Source organism: Anser cygnoides, chromosome 4, assembly GCF_040182565.1.
Source record: "Anser cygnoides isolate HZ-2024a breed goose chromosome 4, Taihu_goose_T2T_genome, whole genome shotgun sequence".
Lineage (NCBI taxonomy): Eukaryota > Metazoa > Chordata > Aves > Anseriformes > Anatidae > Anser > Anser cygnoides.
The window spans coordinates 2,276,992-2,298,149 of NC_089876.1; the positions used below are offsets into that span (position 1 = coordinate 2,276,992).

At 45.3% G+C, this 21,158-nt stretch overlaps 1 protein-coding gene and 1 long non-coding RNA gene across 3 annotated transcripts in view; one reads left to right on the top strand and one right to left on the bottom strand.

Moving 5' to 3' along the window:
• GFRA4 (GDNF family receptor alpha 4) overlaps window positions 1-21,158 on the top strand; it is a 69,104-nt gene that overhangs the window by 24,923 nt on the left and 23,023 nt on the right. The gene's annotated exons all lie outside the window — the stretch shown is intronic.
• Window positions 14,633-16,066, bottom strand: LOC136790854 (uncharacterized). Its single transcript, XR_010831621.1, has 2 exons — window positions 15,253-16,066; window positions 14,633-14,976 (listed from the first exon to the last, which is right to left on the bottom strand). It is a non-coding gene; the product is annotated as an uncharacterized lncRNA (long non-coding RNA).

The window sequence follows — 21,158 nt, forward strand, 5'->3', positions numbered from 1 at the left end:
TGTGCTGGGGGAGGCTGTGGCGAGGGGGAGGCACACTGAAACTTCCCCCGGCGATCAACCAGAGGCAGACCCAGCTGCCGAAAAAAAGAGAATTGCTCCTGTGGTTTTTTGGATGGAAATTTCATTTGAAAGCTTCCTTTCTTTACTGGGAAGAGGTGGAGCTCCCGACGATGTAGTCCCTGCACCCTTTGTGGCTTGCCAAGGCATCCAAAGTGCACCAAGCACCTGTGTGGGCACATGGAGCCTTCCCAGTCTCTCCACTGGTTATAATGGTGGCTGAGACAGCCGTGCTACCTCTCAGATCTGCTCGGTGATGTTGAGCTCCTTTCCTTCTTGCTTGTGGTTTCCTTCTCCTGGTCCTTGTGGCTGGAAATACCTTGTACCAGTGCTGAAATGCTCAAGGGCAGTTGGCCTGTTGGCCAGTTCGGGAGGGGGCTGCAGACACACAGATCTGGAAGCCCAGCTTCTCCAGACACAGCAGAGCAGATTGAATTCCTGGCCATAAATAAGCAGCCTGATTTGGAGGGGTGCTGCCTCTCCTCTTCAAGGAGGAACACGGACAATGTTTGGCAGCCCTGAAAAGCAGACCATGAGTATGCCAGGAGTGGTTGCAGCCAGCCGCTTTCAGGATGCCAAACATCCTGGAGTTACAAGAGACCCTGTGCAGATCCTTCAGGATCCCCAGCCTGTATTTTCCAACCCATTCTGGGAAAATCTCCACTATCATTACAGATAATGTTATGGCATTGCACAGAAATAGCTGAGGTTGGAAGGGGCCTTGGGAGATCTTCTAGTCCAAACCCCCTGCCCAAGCAGAGCCACCTAGAGCCGGTTGCTCAGAGCTGTGTCCTGCCAGGTTTTGCATATCTCTAGGGATGGATGCATTAAAAACAAACAAACAAACAAACAAAAAAACCCACAGTGATGAGTGAATGGTTTTTCCTTATTATTTTAAAGTGACTCTAAAGTACAACACCTATCCTGATGCAAGAAATCTCACTTCTTTTTACCATTGAAATGGAGCAAAATTTCAGTGATAGCTTCAGGTTGATGAGAACTGGGTGTTTTCCCATCTACCAAAAAAAAAAAAAAAAAAGAGAGAGAGAGAAGGGGAGAGAAAAAGGAGAGAGAAAAAGAGGAGGATTTGTCTTATTATAAGACATTGTAAAACTGTGCATCTTGATTGCTAAGGAAGAAAGAGGAAGAGTGTCAGCCAGACTCGCTTTTTGCAAATTCCACCTGGATTTACCACTGAGCTTGCACTTGCTGTCAGTGCTTAAAGACTCAGCAGCGCTAAGTTCAGGCATTCCCTCTGCAACCCACACCAGATGCAGTCTAAGAAACGTGATGCTTGGGTTGTGCCCACTTGGGGCCATCCAGGACCTTGTCAAAGAACCCAGGACAGGCAGCAGAGCCTGAAGTTGAAGCTACCTTGGTCTTGAAGACCTTCATGGCAGGGATCATCTCTCTCTATGCCTTAGACAGAGAAACTGACATGGTGAGATTCATATCCTCCTGTGTTATGAAAATCGTGATGCCACCGCTGGCAGACACTGAGTAGCCACACAGAGGTGAAATAATTTGCTCACAGCTGTGCAGCCAGTCTGTTTTGGAGGTGGAACAGCCCTAAGGATTCCTGGCTGTGCTTGATACTTATCAACAGGCTTTCTAATGAGAAACTCAACCTTAATCCACACTATCTTGGTGGGCTTATTTATTTATTTTTAATTGACAACCACTTGATCAGAAAACTGTCTCCGAGTGAGTAAAAAAAAAAATGCATGTTTTCACAAAATGGTGGGGATGTGAGCTCCCAAAGCAGACATTGGTGTGAGACAGTGAGAGCCCTCTGGACACGAGTGTGTAACATTCAGACATTCTCCTGCATTCATAAAATTGGGGTCAATAACACCATTACTGCTGCTAACTACAGCAGCCCCATTTTCCAGAACGTCAGCTATAATAAAATAGCTCCCCAAATGTCAGCCTGAGCATAAAGGATATTAGGAGCCTAATGGAGCACATTCATAGTTCTAATTGTGAGTAAAATATCAGCAAACGACTGAATACTTCAACAGGGTTGTTTAATAATTAGGCCAGGATGCAAGCGACAGGATTCAGCTTGCTGCTGAAAATGTGGAAGGGCTTGTGATGAGGGGAATAAAGAGAGCCTTTTGCAAAGGCAATTTGAGACGAAATATTGCTGGGAGAGTGCTGTAAAAAATGTCATGGGATATGGTCTCAGCATGCAGAGTCAACAGGAGGGCGAGCTTGCTGCACTGATTGCCCAGGGAGGAGACTGCCAGAACAAGATGTTGGTGAATAAGCTAAGTTTAAATAGAAACTTTGTCATGTTTGCTTTCATTTGGGTTTTTACATCAAAGACCTCGTTTATCCTCTCCTCCAAGCAAAAGGCTACATGAGGCAGAGCCGTCCTACCACCTGAGCAATGAGGAAATCCCAGCAGCTTTGAGCCAGTAACATTAAAGCCCATCTCTGCAACTGAGCTTTGACTTTGACGGTCTCTGGGGATCCTCTCTGTCCTTTCATTACCGTGCTTCCCTGACTGTTGCCATCCTTCCATGTAACAGCAATGAATTATTGGTGAGATGTTTGCAGTTGCAGAGGTACGGGGAGTTTTCCTGGTCCTACACAGGGATGGGGCACTCGGCCCATCTCCTCCCACCACGGTGTAGGAGAAACCACAACCTTTGGTGACTCCATCCAAGACAACGTCCATCAATGCCACCGCGATGTGGCTTAGAGAGGAATGGCACAGTGGATATGCACAGGGTAAAGAGGGTTTTGTGAAGATAAATATAAAGATAAATTTTAAAAAGATAAATAAAAGGTGATAGAAGTTGACGAACACCTGTGACAGATGGACAGGAGATATTTGAGAAGATCCCAGTGGATTTTAGGGTACCGGTGGCCCTCCTCTATCCAGTGCAGTGCTTCTGGATTTTGGGACAGGCAAACAGGCGAGATGTCTTGCTTGTGCTTCCATCAGCTGCGCTTGTGACAATTTCTGTGGCACTTTCAGCAACGTCAGCAGAGTGCGATCACTGGCATTCTGGCCCTGCTCCAGCAGTAGTAATTATACCCTGCCTCCCCAAATTCCTCCTGTAGTCTCAATTAAAAACAATTTTCTTCTTCACTTCCTGCCCCAAACAGTTGCCACAATTAGTTGTGCAGTGTTGATTAAACAAGCCTGTTCCTAAAGATGGTTGGAAAATGTTTGGGAGTCCTTGGGGATCTGAGCACTGATGGAATGCACAATATTAATAGAAATCAATAGAATTAATGGGTTAATTCTGTGCTAATACATAGTGCTGGAGGAGAAGTTAGGCTAATGAAAATGCATGTATTCCCTAAACTATTCCATTTGCATCAGATGATTCATCCACTACTGCTTCTTTCAAACAACATTACGAGATTAAAAGCACATTTGCTAAGTGTACATGACCAAGTGGGGGAAAGGAGCACGAAGTTGCTTTCAGGAAGCTCTGCTGTACTTAGTTCTTTCAGTAAGATGCTCGGTCTGCACCTGGCTCTTTGCAGGTTAGGTGAGGAACACAGGGAAATTGGAGAGCTGTTGTAAAGGGAGATATTTTCCATGCTGAAGTCCATGCTAAACCTTGTTGTGCATCAGCTTTCCTTTTCTTATTCTGGATAGACCCATGGAAAAGCAAAGTTACCCATGGAAAAGCAAAGCTCATGGGTTTCCTTTCTCTGGTTCTAGCTTGCGATTGGCAACATGTCTGAGAGCCCACCAGTAAAATGGGGTAGTAACTGCAAATATTTGGGGCTGCAGGAAGAAATGCACACTGCTTGGCCATCTCTGGCTATCGCTGGGCCCCATCCCTTAGCAAAGACCAAGAGGAAATATTGGTGAAATGGGGTTCCTTTAGTCCAGAGGGGAGGTGCAGGGAGAGACAATTGCAGCCTCGGGCAGCAGAGGAGATAACCCATCACTTGCAACCATTGATAAAGGGCAAGGTGTCATGGATTTAGCATGAGGCAGGATCAGGAGTTAGGAAACACTTTCTGAGCCCAGGTACAGCTTTCAAAATATTTCAAAACCACCCAGACTCCAGTCAACTTTTCAGCCTTCCCTTGCCCCTGCAAAGCTGAAAGGAGTGCAAGAAATATCCTCCCAACATGCCAGGGGTCCGACATCCCAATGGCATCGCTGGGTAGAGCCTGCAGCCGCTGAAAGCCTGGGTTGCACGTGCTGCATTGTAGGTGTTGCGTTGCAAGTGCTGTACAATGCACTTATGTTATTGCACACACAACCAAGGAGCTTTTCGGCCGTGTCCCTGTGTGGTCGGCCTGATAAAAGAGCCCTTTGTAGGCTGCATCCAAAGGCCACCCGGGCAGCTGGTGACTCGGCAGCAGCACTTCAAAAGTGAGGCAACTGCTTGCTATGGGGCCGTCCAGATGCTGGCCATGGGGCAGCCTCAGCCCTATAATGAAACCCGCTGAGCAGGCGGTTATTCTAACCGAGCAGAACAGGTTGCAAAACCTTTGAAGGTTGTTCCTCCTCTGTGGGAAATATTGACAAAACAAGAGGCGATAAAGACACTCCCGGCAGCCTGCTGAATTTTTGGCAAAAGAGAAAATGTTTTTGGCTGAAAATGAGGTGATTTGGATCCTGAACTGCATCTGTAGTGCATGCTGGGAGAGGAAATCCAGCTGTGAAACTCAGAGCAGAAGTGAGCCAGATTGCAGGACTCACCACGGCCACAGTTCAGAGACCACATTTGTCTTGATCTGGGGACATTAGAGTTCTCAATTTAAAGACAAAAGCACCTTTCCCTTTGTCTGTGCAACTCCACTTGCTCTTGTGCAAGGTCAGAGCTTTGGGTGGGCAAAGAGAAAGCCTGATCCCACAGCAGCGTGGGACACAGCTCTTGGTGAGATATTTCTGAGCCCTTTTTACGTCTACATGCCTCCCTCCCAGTCTGGAAAAGGAACCAGTTTAACTCAGCTGGGCCAAAAGCTGTGCTGCAAACACAGCATCCCCTATCTCCAGTTTTCCCTAAATCACCGGCTGAACGAGTCCTGCTATCTCCAGGCTGCTTCCACTTTCAATTAAAAGACATCTTGTATTGACCCTAAACTATCCCAATCCGAGCTTAGGAATGAATGCAGTGGTCAGAGCTGCTGTCAATATGCAGATAGATTAACTTGCTATTAACAATGACAGATTTTCCTAAAAACAATTGCAATTTGGGACAACCTTTTCCACTCAAAATACACCTCACTTAAAGTAAAACATAGGAAAGAGGTTGTTCCATTTGGGGGAGGGAGGGCTTCGTTATATAATTTGAGGAACCCCTCTCTTTTTTGGTCTAAATGAGGTTTTTAGCCAATTCTGCTTTGCAGAGTGACTCCACAGCTACTGATTACAGGAATGATTACTAAAAAAAATCCAATGTGGACTAAATCCCCCCAAACTCACCGTTCTCTCTACAGCACAAGCGATGAGCTTTCTCCTGCTGACAGGGGGTCTCTTATCCTCTCCGTGGGTAGCCAGGAGACAGTGCCTTTATCCAGTCAAGCACATACGGTATCGATGAAGTATTTTCCTTAATTTACTAAAAGTGCCATTGATTCCCTGCTTGATCTATTGTTCTTCTGGACCTGAGCACCACCGTGTTTTTCACATAATGCGCTCCATATTAAAGAAGCACTTATGCGAGGTGGGCACCTCATTTCCAGAAGTGTTTTGAGATTTGAGGAGCATGAGTCTCCCAGTCTGTGTATAAATTACAAGACCACGAGAAATGTCTCGTGGCTGTTCCCACTGGTGTGCCTTGGCCCTGGCCCAGCACTGCACCAAGGGCTCAGCACATGCCAGTCTCCGCTTTGAGATGTGCTTTGGTCTCTGTGGGAAGGAAACCTGGAGGCACAGCCTGGAAGAACCCAGGGAGAGTTCAGGTCACAGAATCATAGAATCATAGCATCATTCAGGTTGGAAAAATTCTCTGAGATCATCTCTTCCAACATTTAGCAGCATTAAAGTCCACCACTAAACCATGGTACTAAGTTCTACATCTACACATTTCTTGAAGACCTCCAGGGATGGCGACTCAAACACTTCCCTGGGCAGCGTGTTCCAGCGTCACACAACTCTTTCAGTAAAGAGATTTCTCTTAATATCCAACCTAATATATTAGGAAGGTCAGGAATGCTCATCTCTGTGACTCTTTGCTCTTCTTCTTGATGAAATATGAGTTAGTTTACTAGAAATATTCCAGTCCACCTTCACTGTGGCTGCCCCGAGTGGTGCGAAGTCACTCCTGGAGCCTGTTCACACCTGTGTGTTTTTGGGGCTCCAGCAAGATGCAGCACAGACATGAGCTGTCCCTTCATCATCGCCCAGATCTGAGCAGGGCAGAACCAGCCCGAGCTGCTGTCTCCTCCTCTCCCCAGCCCAAACGCATGGTCCCACGGGCCACCCAGCAGCGTGGTGACACCGGGGAAGAGTCTGGCTCACAGTGTGTGAGTCCCGAGTGACTCAAAGCCCAGGGTGCAACAGACACACTCATCGCACCATTTTTGTGCTGCTGAACACGGTTCACTCTGTTCTCAGAGCTGCCAAATATCTGCAGTGCTCAGCAGGAGGTCACTGCGTGGTACTCCACTAGATGCAGCCCTTTGTAAGCAGGTGGCAGATGAAACCCTACCGTCCTGATTTCCGTTGTCGTATCATTTATTACTGATTTGCAGCACAAAGACATCGCTGAATATTCAGAGCAGAGACTCTGCAGTAACCTTGCTGACCACCAGCAGGGCTGAAGCCTCCAGTATAGGTGTTTGAGCCTCCAGAAGAGGAGCAGAGCCGACCAGTCACATCAGCGAATCCCCCAGCCTGTGAAACTTGCCTTTAATCTCTTAATTGCCTTTAATGCATTTGCTGCACCATTGACTTCACTGCAGAATTCACTCCAGCAAAAATAAGACCAAGGCCTGTTCCTTGTATTCTTGAGGCATCGGCAATATTAACAAAAATCCAGAGTCACCAGACAGAGCTCTGTGGAATTACTGCGGCTTTAAAGTTGTGTAACTGTGATTAAAACCTTGTCCTTACACTAATTCATATTTCACAGGCCTGTTCTGGACGTTTCACATTGTGACTCCACTGGGGAAATTCCAGCTGCGCGTTCTAGATTCATGAGCTGTTTTATTTTGTCATCCCTTCAGTCTGTTGTCTCTGTGGCTACTCACTCAGAGGAGAGGAGAATTACAGCGGCTTTCCCCTGGGCTGGTGTAAATCAGCAGAGCTTCAGCAGAGTGCTCTGAGTCAGCCGCATCCTCTGTGCCTGCTCCTCGTCTCAGGAGATGAGGAATTTCTAGGCAGACAATGGCATTGTGAACAACAAGCCGCGAAAATACATGCAGCATGACTGTAGCACAATAATCCCTAAAAAAAGGTCACACAAGTGACCTACAGAGGGATTATTTGCCAGTGTTGGGGGTGGATGGAGAGGAACAGTGCCCAGTTCAGGACCTGGGGCCTGTGAACCACTAAGTTTGCAATGCTGCCTAAAATCCTGAGACTTTAGCTTGCAGAATCAAGCTTTAAAGGCACTTCAATTATCTTAAAACAAGTAACCTCACAGCAAAACAGAGTTAGCCCAGAAATGTGCTCACAGCCACACACTAAATTTGGGACACTTACAGGAGATTAAAATTCCCTTCCTAATAGAAACCATCAGGAAAGGGTTCTAGAGTTTTTGGCACTTACTTTTGGGGCATCTTCTGAAATATGTGTGAACTGTTTAGTTTCCTCTGGCCAGTGAGAAAGATGTATCCCATGTGCAGTATTGCATTCGACTCTGTCCAGTACCCTGCATCAGTGGTGAAAGGGTCATCCAGTTCAATGCCTGAGCCCCAACCTTTAGCTGGACTTGTAGGAGATACAGACACTTGAGAACAATGTTTGCTGAGTCCAGGAGAACTAAAGAGGCCAGAGAGAAGCTCAACCCACCTCTGACCTGTTCCCACTAAGTTTGTCCCTCAAAAATGCCCCACAGGAGTTACAAGAAATCTGGAATTGGGTAATTCTGAAAGGAGCATTTCAGAGGGGATGTCTGTGGTCAGCAGGGACACAGCGGCACCCTGAATGAAAGTGGATCCGGCTCCAACTGCAAACAGTCAAAGCCAGGCAGAAATGATCAAACCGCCCTCAAAGATTTAGGAACTTCAGTCTTATTTACTCAGATATTTCCAAATTGGCTCCTTCTTCAACGCTGGAGGCTGTCTGTGCCCCAGCAAGCATTAAATCAATCACTGCTGCTGGGCACAGTCAGGCCATATGAACAAATCACCTTGGCCAGGTAAATCAGCTGTGCACAGACACCTCTGTCTTGTGCCCAGACCCAGTTTTGGAGTGCTCCAGATTTACTCGAAGTATCAGAAGGAATAAACTGCTGATATGGTAGGCTATCGCTTACCTGGCAGTAAACCTGGAGTCTCAAAGCTCCCAGTGCAGAAGGCAGCATTTCCAAACCCACCTCCCAGCTGGGGAAAACCAAAGCATGGAAGGTTTGAGGGGTATCCAGCATCACTCTTAGGAACTAGATCAGGAGCCCTCATCCAAGGCTCACATGTAGTGTACAAACTGCACCACCCCACCAGGCCTACGTGCCACCTCTCCAAAGATGCTACGTTTCCTCTCATGAGGCACGAAGCACACAGCATGGTGTTTGTTGCTCATCCCATGTGTGCTCTTTAGATGTAGAGGATTTGGGGAGGGAGGAGGTTCAGCGATGCCTGGAGATGCCTGTGCCCCTCTCTAAGGTAATTTGGAAAGCTGTGACGTGTTTATTTTGGAGATACTGAGGGCAGTGGGAGGTCAGCAGAGGTATATTACACCTGCTAATACGCTGTGGGGAAGGAGAGGAAGGGTGGCTTGATCTTATTAGAGAAGGTTAAGGTAGAAAAGTCAAGCAGTCAAAAGGCAGGCGATGACAGATCCAAGACTGCCAGTGCAATTTAATTCTTTTCCCCTGGTGCATATCCATTCTGATATGGTCTTTAATTGCATGATTAAAAATATTGATACTGTTCTTGGACAAGATAACTATCTGTAGCAAGGAGGTACTGAGTAACTGAAGGCACAGATCCTCAGCATAGATACATAAGCAAGGCAGATGCAATGAGTTTTTTTCTTTAGCTGAATGCAAGGGCAGGCTTCTAGGATGGGAGGAAAACCACAATCCCTCGTAACAGAATGAGGATTGTTTTGGCAGAATGAGAAGGATTTAGGTCATGGTGGACAAGCAGTCCTGATAATTTGCTGAGAAGATGTTGTCTAAGGGTCTCAAGCCCTCCACGGACACAGAAATAAAAACACTGTGCTGGAGAAGACCAGCACGGCTGGGGTGGATGGCAAAAAATTGGGCACTGGCCCCCTCCACGTGCCTTGGAGGGCAGATTTTGAACCGCTGGATCATCTGAGTAAAGAGCTGCAGAAATGATTTGCAATTCTGCAAAGACCATCCAGGGACAGGAGTTTTAAGGCACAAAAGCTTGTTGCAGAAGGGAGGTGAATGGCGAAGTGATTTTGTTATCAAATGTTTTTCAACAGAAGGAGAAACCTGAAAAGCATCAGTATTTTTTTTAAAAATACCTCACCGAGTAAGCAATAACAAGAGGGGAAGGAATCTGGGAAGCAAGGAGCCAAAAGAAGCACATTTTTGCAAGAAGGGTAATTAACCATCGGAACAAACTACGCACAATAACAGATTTCTTTGTCTCTTGAGGTCTCCTATCAAGGGTGGGTGCTTCTTTGGAAAAGCTACTTGAGCCAAAGAGAAATTACAGGGGCCATTACCACCACAAGCGGATGCAATCCTCTGGCCTATGTTATGGAGGAGGTCAGCTCGAACCTCCTGGCCTCTGAACTTGTGAATCATGCAGTCCTTTCGCATTCTGCAGGGCCTCTGCCTTGCTCACGCACAGAGCGCTGAGGGATTTAATCAACTGCTTGCTGACAGCAGCAGAACGGCGATGCTCGCACATCCTGGCTGCAGCGCACGTCCTGGCAGGAGAGCTGCCGAGTGCTTCAGACCTTTCCCCTCTTCCAGCCCTTGGTGGGTTTTGCTCCAGAAGCCTGGCACTGACCCACTACGAGGCCGTGCTTATTAGCGCTGTTCTGCTCCACCACCACATCCACCCTCTGCTCTTCCTGCAGCCTCCTACAGTCCCAGCGCCTATCCTAATTTGCTGCCTCTCCTTGGGCTCGTTTGCTCCATAGCAGCTGCTGACAGCTCGTGAAGAGACCACACACGCATGGGAGCTTGCACCCACGCTGACATCCTAAACTTGTCCATCATCTGTGTTTCCAGCAGGATCCTCCTTTGAGGTTGTACCCTGCTCTTCGCGGGTGGAGCTGGTCTGGCCCATTCCTGCCTGGCTTTAATCTCTTTGACATGGCTTACGTGGTTTTAAACAGGGGTAGTGACTTTCCTTTTCCAAGGACACTGCAGTCCCTACCTCTTTTGATGATTCCCAACCTCATTCTGCATCAGGACCTTTCTGCTATTGAGCAGGGCACTGTGGGGAAAAAAGGTAGGAACCCAATTCTTCCTCGGGCACCGGGAACCTTGAGTTCATCCACAGCTGAAAAAACACTTTGAAGATGAAAAGCTGCCGCTGCAGCCCTCTGGCTTATTGTTTATCCCTGCACACAGCCAGGGATGCTGGCCCCTGACTGCAGTAGTGCTTGCGGAGTGGAGTATGACTCTATAAGGTGAAAAGCAGCAGAGGATCTGGGCTTGACTGGTTGTATTGTCCCTGGCTGGGTCCCAAGCAGCTCTGAACTACTTCTCTCCACGTCATGGAGGAAGGGGGTCCTCACAGCCAGATGCTGGCACAAATTTGCATTGTCTTCGGTGGAGCAGTGCGGGGTTGAGAGTGGCCTCGATGTACCGTGATGGGGGAAAAAAAGGGTTATTGAAATAACAAACACCATTCAAGGAGAGCTGCGATTAGCTGGACTCTATACAGACTGTTACGAGGAATGCTGGACTTTATTGCTTCTGGCTTTGTCAGCTGCTTCTGGTCTATCCAAACTTCATGACACTTAACGTCAGATTAAACATTAAACTTCTCTAAACTGGCCAACTGCAGCCAAATGAGACCAGGGGACAGAGACCAACCACACTGTTGCCTACCTTGATTAGAAGACAGAAAACGTGATTTCCCTTTAAAGGTCCTGTAGATCTAAGGGTCTGAAATTCACTGATGTGCAATAGAGTTTTTAATAGCCCACATGTTCCTGGTAAACCTTCATAATCAATTTCCCTTATGCTCATCCCTTCTATTATCCTTCATCATCATCTCTCAGCTCTCTCCAGCAAGCAATTCTGAATTTCAGGCTTGTTCGCAACCTGGTGACCTTCCCCCCCGCCCACCCCAATACAAAACCTATGAATAATCATTGAAAGTGTGTTATAAATAATTGCATGTGTACTGCTGCCAACATGAGGCCAGTAATTAAATTTTACGATTCTGCTCATGTTTCTGAGTGGACTCTTGCTTTACAAGAGTAACAGAAGCCTTTGAGCAAGTTACTAGACCTTTTTACAGATCAAGTTATCTTGGATTACAAGATCGTTTCTTACAGCAAACTCCTTGGTTATTTGAGTTGAGACTGAAAAACAGATTTCCAGGATAGCAATAGGGAGGGCATAAGGAGAAAGTTCAGCATGAAGGTTCAAACCTTGCTTAATAACTTATTATTATTTAATTTCTTTCCATCCCCTGGGATCTCTAGGATAGAAGGAATGTAATTGCCACAAATGCAGGTCTAACTCAGGTGAAGACACTGTGACTTTAGGATGATGTTTCCTTCCGTGGTGTTTCAGAAGTGTTGCTTTCCAGGAGACCTGGTGTTTATAGCAGATGACACTGCTGGCACTTTGCTGCACTGTGAAAGCCTGTCCCACCTCAGGCAATCTCTGACTCTTGCTGGCTGGTTCCAGATGCTTTATTTAATTCCTGACACGAGCCAGAGGTCTCCTCTTTAATCAGCTTGCTACTTCCTCCGCCAATGAAATTAATGATCCCTGGTTTGGCCACATCTGACACCTGGGACTTAGATTTTCATTGCCATCTTGCTTTGTTTCCGTGCATCTCCAGCAAACATCCTGCTCCTCTGTGACCAGGACCAATCTCCAAGTATTGTATGTCCCCAGCTTCATTTCAGAGTCTGCCTAGAGCTGAATGGTTGTCCACCCTAGTGCTCTGCTCAGTTTCCAGTTGCTGCACCAGAAGTGCATGGACTTCCCTTGGGACTGTATCACATTCGGAGTCCTATTCATGTCTCAGATACCCTGGAGCATCTCAAATGGCAAGGAGCACCCACATGTCAGCTCCTCTAGTGATACAGAAATGTAGATATGTAGCTTAAATGGGAATGACTAAATGATTACAAGATGACTCCCATCTTCATTCAACTTTGAAGCCTCCCCATGACAAAGAACTTAAATATTTGCCTTTTATTCTATATTCTATATTTTATTTTTTTACCATGCTGCCCCCATTGTTCTTTTCTGCTCACTTCTGCTTTCCTCCTGCCTCGCTTCAGCATCTGTAGGGAAAGTCAATCTGTCATCTCAGATTTGGAACAACCATGAGACATGGCCATTTTTTCTTTTCTCTTTCTATCTCACATATTGTTTCCACTGTGTTTCCCTGTTCTGTGGCCTCCACGTTGGTTTTATGCCTTTTATTACTAACAGTTAGCTGGATGAAATATCTCTTTCACTCTCCCTTTTATGAGATGTATTTGAAAAATCTTGCCAAAGCTGCTTAGATCTTGCAATGCTGCTTCTTACTGTTCTTTGCAGCAATCTGAATATTACACAAGGTACAAATACGAGGCCTGCTTTGCTTCCAAAGGTAGATTTCTAACCCAGATTTGACAACTAAAATAGCACCTCTGGGCCTAAGTTGCTATTAGCCCCTGACGTTCTGGGCAATGTAGATACACGCAATAAGATACATCCGTGTGTGGAAAGGTGTATTAATACACAAACTGGGTTTACTATCTGGCTGTATCAGTATAGGCTACACCACAATGCTGTTTTGGGATGAGAAGGGTGGATTTATGTTATTTCCGCATTACACACAACATGTCCCAGCTTCTGAATCCTTGCATTTACAGCCTCAATGTCCTTTTAACATGGAGGTTTGCTGGTTTCAGTATAGGTTTTCATGGTTTTGCTTTTTCTCTTCTCGAACACAACCTGCCTTTTCCCTCTGTCACTTCCCACCCTGTGTTTAGAGTCTGTCCTCCCCCAACAGCCTTGTTGGCTCTGGGGGCAATCACACCTAAGTGGGGTTCCCTAGTCTCTCTCTGTAGTTAATGATGGCGTAGAAGTGCCTCACTGCAAGCACTCAATTTAGGTTCCTCTAGGAAATGCCTCTCTTAATCAGCTCTGTGTTGACTATCCATCTGCACCGATGCTATAAAATATATTGTCTACCTGTATACACTTACATTTAAATGCATACATATATACATAAATGCATATATATAGTTACATACCTAAACTCTAGCTTCTTTCATTGCTTTTAAATTTCTCACTGTCTTATCTCTTCTTCTGTTCAGTCAGAAGCTTTGCCAGTTTTTTCAGCTTGGCTTCCATCTCTCATCTCAGTTTCTGCCTTGTTCAGCCTCACTTATGCTTTGGGCTTGCAAACTCCAGCCTTCGTGTTTAACATTTAGTGTCAGAAGCTAAAAAGTAGGCTAGGCATAAGAAGAAAGGATGATAGATAGATGCAATGACCTGGGCTGATACAGACATATACACAATTCTGTCTTTGAACCCAAGGTTGTCTGGAAAAGTGCCACTGGAGAACATATTTTGGAACCCTGTGGTTTTGTAAAGTCAAGACAAGGATCTCTGTTCCATGTTTTTAATCATCATTCATCTTCATAAAACTTCAGGGGGGGTTAGCTTTTGTTTGAATGAATTTTGTGACTTCCAGAGAAAACAGAGGCGGGGGAGTATAATTGAGAGCTTGTTTAGTGCCAAATTCATCTTAAAGCAGGGAATGCAAATCACATAGCAAGTGTTGAATTATATATGATTAAAACTGCTTCAGCCCTTGCAAAGAAAAATCAAAAAGAGCCTTTATATTCATCAGTTAATCATATACAAAAAAAAAATGGATAGAACAAAAAAGAACTTAATCACAGAAAAAGGGGTCACAGTTGCTGTTTGACATATGGCTGGGTTCTCTATCATGACAGTGCAATGCAGAACACACTGTCACTTAAGTGTTTTAAAGACGCACATTAAGAAGGGAGTTCATTGAAAAATGACCCTTTAAAAATGGGAGAGATTCATTCCTAGCAATGAATGTTGAAGGTCTGTACAGTTGTCTTGGTTCATCTTGGATATTCCTGTGTTTTGCAAGCTAGGCAGGGCTGGAAGGTTTTTCAGTTCTTTGTTATATGTAGTGGTGTAATAGGATAGAGAAGGGTGTGTTGAAACCACTGAAAGCATGGTACTAATACTGTCCATTTCTGCTAACAGTTGTTGGTCTGGAATTAGGTCAAACTCAACATCCTTGGTCTTTCCTGATCCAGAAAGTGCCAGAGACTTAAAAAAAAAAAAAAAAAAAAAAAAGTAATTTTCTTCTTGCTTCTCTACAGTGTGAAAGGTAACCTGAAAATGAGTCCTGGCCCCTGCTGAACCAGCAATGTTGACATGCTCTTAGGATTGTTTGGTTCAGTGGGCATCATAGCTCCCCTGGAGAACTTGCTGAACTTCATGTACTGAGTCCTCAGTCTTTGAAGGCATTGTGCTCATTTTGCAGCTGGCAGGAGTGTACATGGGGATGCTGTGTGCTCTGCCGTAAGGTCAAGTCTGCAGAGACGGTGTTGAGGCCAAGGAGGGTGCGGAGTGAACAACCGGGCTCCGCTTTCCCTTGATAAGCAGTTTCCTCAGCTCTCTGGAAAGAATGGCAAAGGAGGTCACAGACCTTTGGCAAGTAAAGAAACCACCTTTCTGCTGCTTTGGTGGCAGAGTGTCAGTGTTTGGTGGTAGCCACTGGATAGCTACAGAGCCTCAGTAGCTGTGCTAGTGTCTGGTCAAGCAGGCAAAAGCCACTCTCTTCGTTACACAGATGGGCAGCTGAACTTGGGCAGAATTTGACATACTTATTTGCTGAACAAGGCAGAAAAACTCATGGATCTGAAAGTCAAATACAAATGGGACAACATCTTACCTTCTCTCCTGGGACTTGGATGTTCCCTGGGGCTTGGTCACTCTGCCCAGTGCTGAGGTCTCCACCATCCCCAGAAGAGCCCTGTGCTGAGCCAGTAGGCACCTGCTTTCTCTGTGTATCATTTCCAGGAAAATCCAAAGGGCTAAATTTCCCAACGGACCTTATTGCCATACTCAGGGCATGCCTAACTCTGCATTCAGTTTCAAACAGTGCTTGTCTTTCATGGGTTAGTGTAGCGGTTGCACCACTTCCCCCATGGGAAGGCTTTCAAGCCCATTCCCTCTGCTTCCCAAGAGAGTCCCTAACCACCAGCCTGCAAAATTACCCTCAGAGGAGGAAAAGCCTCTTCCCTTTTTCACAGCACCCTTGCCAGGGGTTCTGCCTCTCAGCTTTGGTTTTGCAGGCCTCCATCTTGATTCTGTCAGTGACAGTTACTGCTGACTAACATCAGCTTAACTGTGAGAGACTTCACGTGGACTTTATTCACTTGACATTCAGGCCCGACTCCAGTGTGGTTTCTTTTGTTTTGCGGTGGCTGTTCACACGTTACAAGCACACAAAAGCCACAAGGTCTTCATCGACCACAGCTGGACAGGGCCATAGGAACAGGAAGCAGGCAGGGGCTGCAGCAAGGCCTGTGCACGGCCTTCTGCTCCAGCGGGGAAGGGGGGATGCAGGAGCCATTTCTGACAGCTCCTTCTGTAAATGATGCCACTGCTGGGGATTAAACAGACCCTCCGTAATCTGTTCCACTTTTTAACTTTCCATATAACATTTTTCTTAATATCTAACTAAATCTCCCTTGTTGCGCGTTTACTCTAAATTACTTCTCGTCTTACATCCCACCACAGTGGAGAGCTATCTATCACTGTCCGTTTCTGAACTGTCTTGTTTACATATTTGAGTGCTTGGATTTGTTTCTTCACAACTATCTTCCTAAACTAAACAAACCCAGTTCTTTCAGCCCTTCCTCACAGGTCAGGCCTGCAAAAACACTTGTAGTTTTCATGAAATTCCTCTGGGATCTTGTAATGTTCCTTAACATGTGCTGTCTAGTCAAAAAGGTGGACCTGAACTCCAGCTGAAGCTCACTGGATCTGAGAAGTGCAGGATAATTGCCTTGTGTATTAAATATGCACCACATATGCCCCAGAACTTGTGTTTTCTGGTTAGCATCCTGCTGCATTTTCTTTTTCAACCCATGACCACCTCCCACCCCATGGTCATGTCCCCCATAATGTTGGTGAGCCATCTGTTCCCTAGCTTGACTTCTCCCTCCTGTCCTCTTGTGCTTGCACTGCCCAGCGCCACTTCTGCTTCTGCTCTGTGTCATCCTCCTGTTTTCAGACACTGCCTTCAATGGATCAAGATAATTTTGAATTCCAGTCTTGTCCTGCACATTGCTAGTGATCCCCTTCTTGTCTTCTGTCAGCCACAAATTACATAAATCTATTCTCTATTCCTTCATCAGACTCATTATCAGAATATTGAGCACTACCAGCTCAGAACAGACCCTGGAAGACCTTCTAGTCTGAAAATGTGCCATGCTAGTCCTTTTTGAGTATTCATGAGCACCCACTTTGCCATGACTGCACAGAGACCATTCTCATGGGTACAGCATGTGGACCTCTGCCAAATGACTCGGAAAAATAAAATCATCACCCTTTGACCCACCTGGCTGGTCTCATCCACCTAGTCAGTCTATACTTCACCTTGTTCCTTCTCCTGCTTCCTTAAAAAGGGCATTTCTTTGTCCACTCCTTCAGAACCACATTCTTGATAAGGATTGGAAAGCCAAAGACATTACTTTTCTGCCACTTCTTGTATGCACAGACACTCTGACAGGTGCCAGCAACCCCTGGGAATGAATAATTCCATGTAAGCAGTTGAGTGGAACAGGGGGATTTTAAAGCAGTATCTGAAGGGAACATGTTTTCTTCCATGGAGAGTGTGGTGGGACATGACAGGAAGCAGCCTGGATGTCATTCGGGAGGTGTCCCCCAAAAAGGTCCTAAGGGTATCTTATCTCCTTGGAACTGCAGCCCATCTCATCACCCACCATGTGTCCTGGCTCGGGAAGCAGCAGAAGCTTAGGGTCCTGGTCTTCATTTTCTCAGAGAAGGATAAGGCCGTGGTGTGCACATCAGATGCACACCTGTCCCCAGTTTAGGCAAGTGTACCTGTCCCTGAATGGGACAACAGCACAGACGTTCCTCTCCACATCTCCAGCCTCATTCCATCAACTTCTCTTCTGAGATCTGACTACAATAAGAGACAAGAGACACAGTAAGGTTTTTTTTGTTTGTTTGTTTGTTTTCTGTTTTCATTTTCATTTTATCTTCCACTGTAAATCCTTTTTCAGGTTCACTTTTTAAAGAATGTGAAACAGTGGGTGATATTAGGAGCAGGAAAGTGATACTCTGCAAATAACTGTAGACCAGGAAAAAGGAATTCTAGGGTGAAGGGATGTAAGCTAAAGCTAAAAATTTATTAAGCTAAAAAATAAAATCCACCAGCAGTGCAGGTGGGTCCCAGCCAACAGGTAGGTGAGGTTATGATTTGTAAGTAAGTTGATTTAAATAACTAATCCAGTTGAAAAATAATACAAGGAAAATAAAATAATATTGATACATCTTGAATGTCATTGGTGAACAAGGCATAGAAATCTGTGCTGTCAGATCCTAAGCACTCAGAGCTGCAGCCTGCAGAAATGCTCCTCTGTTCATGAGACAGAAATTAAAAGGGCTTGGGCTATCTACTAACTCTGGTATCATTTTTAAAAATAGAAACTACTGCAATGTGCCTGCCCCCGGGAGCAGTAGGAAAGAAGGACAAGCCCCTCAGACTGAGATTAGATCCCAATAAACTCAACAGGAATATTCAGAGAAAATATTTTCCTTTGTCTGCCGAGGGAGTTGTTTCCAAGACAATGACTGGGGATCTATTTTCTTTTATGCTGTTAGCTGCCCCTCTTGGGTCCTTGCAAATTGCCCTGACCAAGAAGACTTTGACAGTCTGCATTTTCAACGACCTTGATGGGAGATGTTGCTTGTACAGAGTTCCCTTTGGGTTTTAACTTGCTCCTGAGACTTTTGACAGGAAAGTGCAAGAATCATTTGAAGGAAATGAGGACATTGCAATACACATTGATGATACTCTGAAAGATGACAGGGAAGAACAGCAAAAGAAGAAGACAACAAAAGAAATGTTTCCTGACCCAGAAAAGGGTCATGAAATAGGACATGGCAAGAGAAATATACTTTAAAATCGGAAATGTGAGATATCTGGGAGAAACTGTAAGTGAATTGTTATACTGACTCTGTCCAAAGCCAGGCCATTGCAGAGATGCAGCTTTAATAGATAAGAAAGATTTTGTGGAGGTTGGTTCCTGGAATGAAATGAGGTGACAAGCTTTCTGGGCTCTTGTGCAGAAGGACTCAAAATGAAACAAGTGTGCCAACTTGGACAGGGAGTTTTGAAAGAGTGAAGAAAGCAAGCACCTGAGTTTTGGCAAGCTGTGTCACCTGGAGATGATCCACATGGCCAGTAAACCCTCTGTCGATGATTCAGGGCAGTGTGACAAAACTCTTGTGCACTTTGCAGACTGGTGGCATTGGTTTTCAGAACCCCTCTTGAAAGAGCATCTTGATGCACAGAGGGATGTCTTTGCTGCAGAGGCTGTTACAGAAGTATATTCAGCTAGGGAAGACTCACCTGTCAGAAAGCAGAGGGCTGCTTAGCTTTCTGTCTTCCAGCTGCATCTGTGTGGTTTGAGAGTAGTGTGCAAACCAGGAAAACACGAGCTGAGAGCAGGCACACTCCTGAGAGCATTTGATGAGTCTGTACATGGAGACTGTCTGCAGAACCACGTAACACACGCAAATCTGTTGGAAGAGCTTTCTCTCATCTCAGACACGATAGGGAATACATTTCTGGAGGCCATGGCAAAAGACAAGACATTGCAGCAAGTTATTAACACTGTCACTGAAAGAAGGCTTGGGAATTACATATCAATTCAAATCACAGCTTTCTGTAATTTATACTGTGGTGAATGGATAAAAAAATTAATAGTGCCAAAAATATTACAGTTATATGTATATATATGTGTACGAATTTTATAGAATCTCTGAGATCTCATAAAGTGTATTGCAATGGCCACAAATGAGCACAGAGATGAAGAAAATGACTCTGTATGAAACATGTCAGCAATTCCCTCCTCAAAGAGAAAAAAGAATGATGGTGACTCAGATGTGGTGGACCTGTTAGATTATTCAGGGTATTCTGAGACTGCATTATTATAGAAACATAGAAGCATAAAATATCCCGAGCTGGAAGGGACCCACGAGGATTAATGAGTCCAGCTCCTGGCTCCACACAGAGCTACCCTGGGGAGCCTGTTACAGTGCCCAAATTGGAGAGATTTCTACTCAAGTACCTTGTAGGAAACAATAAACTTTTATTTGGCAGATATGGGCTTCTGGAAATGGTTATGTTCTACAAAGGTTCATACTTAATTGACTGGGTTTTGCAAGATTTAGAAGAGTTGGCAAACGCTAGAAACCTTTAGTCAAATGATTTGAGGGAAGGTGGAGCTAGGGGAGTTTAAAAACTACATATCTATATATTTATATATGTATATAAGCCCCTTACAGGCTCTGGAGGAGATCTGTATCTCACCCTGCTGGACAGAAGACAGCCTTTAAGGCACTAGCTGAAATTTTGCTCAGAAAGCTGAGTATCAGGCTGCCTTACTTACTCAAATCTGGGCTGAGAAGCTGATCTGATCTTGAGACGCAGATAGAGAGGTAAATAGATGTCTCTGCTTGGGATTGTGCCACCCTTGCCACCTGCCTCCTGCACATACTTGCAGAATACTCCATTCTTCCTTATCTTAGCTTTCTTAGCTTTTTATTTATCTTTACATTTTTTTTTTTTTTTTAATCTAGCATGGGGACATTTTATTTCTTCTCTGTGTGTCAACCCCAGTAGCTGACTTGGTCATTGCATTCTTGCTGGCGACATGAAGCAAATCTCCTGCGATATCTCCTCCTTCCCATCTTAAATTGCTCCTTTTTGCCACATGCTTAAACACATCATCCTCCCCATGCAAGGGGCTGGATTTCTATCTTTGGGGCTGCTATGGCCAGACCTGGCTTAGAAAAATACCTTTTCAGGACTGTTGCTTTCACTGTTGTGCTGGAGAGCTCTGACATGTCGCATACTCTTCTCAAGGATGTTGAAGAAGAAGAGAAAATGTCGTAGGGGTGGACAGGGCAGATGCAAGTCACCAGCATGTGGAGCATTACATCGGACTGCTCTCCTTTTTAGATCACTCTCACTTCATCCGAACGCAGCGCCAGTTGAAGTGATAATGACTTCTCTTTCAATGGCAGCTTTCATTGGAAGTATTTTGATATGCCAGTAAGATTTGCTTTAAAATGTCAGCAATAAAAACACATTCAAAGCAATACACTTAGTGCCTCAGCTCGACAGTCTGTATAGGTTCCCATCAGCCACATTTTTGACTGAATAAATGCTAGGCATGAACAATACTCCCTGCATTTTCCACAACCCTCCCTCCACACACACTTGTGCACGCTTAAGTTCTTTTTTTCCCTGCTTTCTACAGAGATCAGACTGAACTTTTCCAAGAGATGCAGGCAATCCGTGCACTTCCAACTTTGCAGCCTTGGCCAGTTAGGCTTCCTCACTGTGCCTTCTCTCTCCAAGAAAATGCATAATGAATTCTTCTCTTAGGGACAGGATTCCCACAGTGTCATCCTGGGATCAGATTAATAGGAAGAATAAAGATGATTCTGTCTCAAGGGTTCTTGATATTCTTCCTGAGTCACCTGTTTTGGGATGTGCTTTCAACAGCATACGGAGGTCAAATGCTAGACTTAAGT